Below are 3,977 nucleotides of genomic sequence, written 5' to 3'. Positions count from 1 at the left end.
TAATTTAAGCATTTCCCTGCTAAAATAAATAAATATTAGATCAGCGATTGCTCTACACCAAACTTTTACTGGTAAATAGGATTAAATCTATGACCTTTGCATGGGAAATTTATACGTCTGTATCTTCCATTTTATCTATTGTTTCAGAAGATTACTCTCTAAAAGTAACTACTCCCTCTCTTCCAATATGTAAGGCTCCCTCACACGCATTTTGGGTCGAAGTTTGACCATGAATTTTATTACTAGTATAATTTTAACTTATGTCATGAAAATTATACTTTTGCATGCCTGCTCAATATATGTTTCCAACTTCATAATTGTTTGTTACCCAAAACAGATGTCTTATTAGTTGAATTATTATTGTCAAAGCTTGACCCAAAATACGACGGGCCTTACAAATCGAAATGGAGAGTAATCAATAACAGCACCCAGAAAGTGAAAAATATGGACATGCCGACCCATCACCATTATGGAGGTCTCACGGCACTAGTTTGGGCTTGAGACTAGACCATCCTACTAATAACGACCAGGTATCACTCCTGCACGGACCACATGGACCACTTTCTGCAGTAGCTGGAACATGCAGCAGTATGCTGCATTATATTGAGGATGGCTTAGGTTGTATGGTCCATATATATGTCTGCAAGGAACGACAAAATTGAGAAATCCGGGGGAGATTGAGATAGAGGTCGAAGTATCATTCATGTACTATAAACAGTGTGTGCTACACTATCAGTTTTCTATTTCTGGTAGAACGGTAGGTATTGTCGTTCGTGTGTGTGTGCGCGCGCGTGCACACGCGTGCGTAGTTAACCAAACATTTTTCAGTAACGAAAGATGACAACTTTAATTAGTCTGTAGTCAAAGAGCGCATTATTGGTCAGTGAGTTTGAAATTGGACCGCAATGATGAAGTGTGGTATTGGTAAGAAATGTCACTGAGAGTAGTGAGGAACTTGCAAGGTTATGACTGACCAATGTTCTGATTTTCAGGGTAAGAAGGTTGAGGTTTCAATTGGACCACCACCACAAGGGGGAGATTTCCAGTAGATTGACACTTACAAAAATATCATACTTTAACATATAAATAATAGTATGACTCACGAGCGACTCATTCCAAAATCAGTCTAAAACAAACTTTCTACTCCTAAGTAACAAACAGAATATATATCCTTGTAAACTCTGTGTTTTGTTCATCCCAGATACAAAATCATAGTCAAACACATGACAATAGCAAACTGAGCACGAAAAAACAAAGATATGATGAAAAATAAATAGATGGATGTTGGACTTATAAAATCTTATCACTTGCTAGGCATAATTTATTGAAGACATGTATCAATAAAAATTTATGCGAGAATTTCTCTCAGATTCTTCTTCAACATGGATCATAATAACATGTGTGTGGGATAGATATGAGCAAAGCCAGTCATTGTGAGCATGCAAGATCAATGTAAGATTTGAAAAAAGAAATGCTGAACTTTTTGCCAGAAGATGTAGCATCCTTTGTCATATGTTTTCAAATATAATTTTCATCATAACATTCTTTTAGACACAAGCATATCTTGAGTTTTGCTTCAGCACACCCCCCTTAAAAGTTAGCACAAATCTCAACGTCACTTAAAATAAGTTTTCTCTTACATTCACGACAAACTTTTTATAATCCCTATTCTCCCAAAACATCAAACAGGAGATCAGAACAATCTAATCTTCTTTACCGAAAAAGGGTTTCCCCCCACTTTATAAATAAAGCAACTTCCACCAATCACACGATAACTGCTGGGAGGCACAGCACATCAAGCCCAAAAGAGAAAGAAGAAGAACAAAATGCCAACAACGGCAACTCGGCAAAGCACAGATAATCCGCCATCGCTGCGCCCTCCGGATTCGTCCCACCACACACCAAGGCTCCGAATCGCCGCGTAACCAAGCAGCACCTCCAAGAAGGGATGCGACGTCAACGACGCTGCTGTCCGGACATGTCCTAGGGTTTCCCCCGGCACGCAGAGAGGAGTGGAGGATGGGTAACACCTACGCCCATCAGGAAGGAGGCGACACCGCGTTGGCGCCGGAAGAACCGGCAGGGATTTCTCCCGCATCCCAACCACCACTATCCGCCCGACCCGGAGCCAACCAGCTAGCCAGCCACCAACCAGCATACGCCACCACAGTCTTGAAGTCATCCATGCCGCCTCATTGAGACCGCCATCACGAGGCCTAGAGGATGGAGAGAGGAGCGCCGGAAATCAGGAGGGGCAGCACCGGAGCCGCGCCGGAGCCTCCAGCACCGTCGCGGGTGCAGACCGGACGCGGCCGCAGTGGCACACCAGGCCACCTGGGCCCATCTCGGGCCCGCAAAGCCGCTGCCGCCCCGCTGCAGCAAGCCGGCGACGGCGCCGCCCCCACCAAGCCTTCCTACGCCCGAACTTCACCTCCAGGGGGCTCCGCCGTCGATGAGAAGCCGCCGGCCCGCCGCGGCCTAGATGGGCTCGAAGGGGCCCAGATCTGGGCCGAGCAGGCGCCACCACCCCGCACCACCGCGAGCTCCGCCGCCAACGGCAGCGCCACCGCGCAGCCAGCCTCCCACGCCTGTGCCAGGTTGCCCCGCCGCCGCGCCGGACCGCCGCCGCCTGAGCACACCACCAGGAAATGCGCCGCCCCGCACAGGTCACCTCCGGGAGGGGAAAAGAAGGGGCCGCCGCCACCGGCGCCGCCCGGGGCAAGCCCGGCACCGCACGCCGGCGACGGCGGGGGAGAGGTGGTGGGGAGGGCCTCTGGGGAAGGGGGGCGGAGGCGCGGTCGGCCGCCCGCGGGAAAGCGGCGCGGTCGCGAGGGAGTGGAGGGAGGGTCGCGAGATCTGAAAAATCGTTCACATGTCTCTCTAATCTTCTTTACTACAGGGGTAACTTTTAATCTCCACAGTTGATCTGCATCAAACTATGTCAACTTTTCTAAGGAGCGCGAACCGAAGCAAAACTCGCATATGTTAATTACTAGGTTAAGCACTATACGATAAGATATTGCATAACAGATTTGTATTGCCATCAGTTGATGTGAAACCTTAAGACAACGAAACATACTGACTATTTGCATAACGTGTCTCATTACGCTCCTGTCATTGCCAGTGTTCATTGCAGCGCCACGTGAACGTGTACCGTACATTATTGTCATGCATGCCATGTCAGGCTACACACGTCAATAGGTACTTATATCAGGCTACACGCGACTGTGTATCATTAATTGCTTTTGTTTGATTCCAGCTGCAGATTTTGTGGCCTTCCGTTGGCAATAATTTATCTATAGTGCAAGTAGGCTTGTATTTGGTGTAGATATGAAAAGTCATCGCATCAAAGCTTATCTGATCTTAGTCTAAGGCATCTTTAACATCCACCCTCAAACTTTCCGTGGCATTTGGACCGTGTTGTCCGAACTGCGGAAGCCATCCAATATGATTCTGTATCGGTCCACGGCGGGGTTTGGATGTATTTTCTCCCACAAAACAAAGACAAACGTGAGGGGCTTTACGGGAGTGCGGACATCCACCTGGTCAATCAAAAGCCACCACGTACCCTAGCGCACAAAAACGTTCTTGACTAATTCTTTTGCTTTGCATTAGCGTTTGGCGGAAGGTTTTGAAACCTCCTAACATGTTTGGCAGAAGCCACTTTATTTCTTTTTTTAACTACTATATGATCCATGCATTACTAGTGCTTGGCTTCCGCCAATACTCACTTGGATTAATGTGTGCTAGTGCATGTAAAGTGACATTCTTCATGCATGCACATCCCCTTCCGCCAACATATGAAGGCTTCCGCCAAAAGTGTGTTTTGGTATTTTCTTCAAGTGAAACAAAGCTACTAATAATCCATGCATTATCATAGTTAGTCATGTACGTGTTGGCTGAATCCTTTTTTCAAGTGTTGGAGAAGCTACTAATCCATTGATTATCATAAATATTTGGCAGATTTTGAAAAAAAC

Source organism: Triticum aestivum, chromosome 7A (assembly GCF_018294505.1).
Source record: "Triticum aestivum cultivar Chinese Spring chromosome 7A, IWGSC CS RefSeq v2.1, whole genome shotgun sequence".
NCBI lineage: Eukaryota > Viridiplantae > Streptophyta > Magnoliopsida > Poales > Poaceae > Triticum > Triticum aestivum.
Note: the sequence above shows the minus strand (reverse complement) of the source record.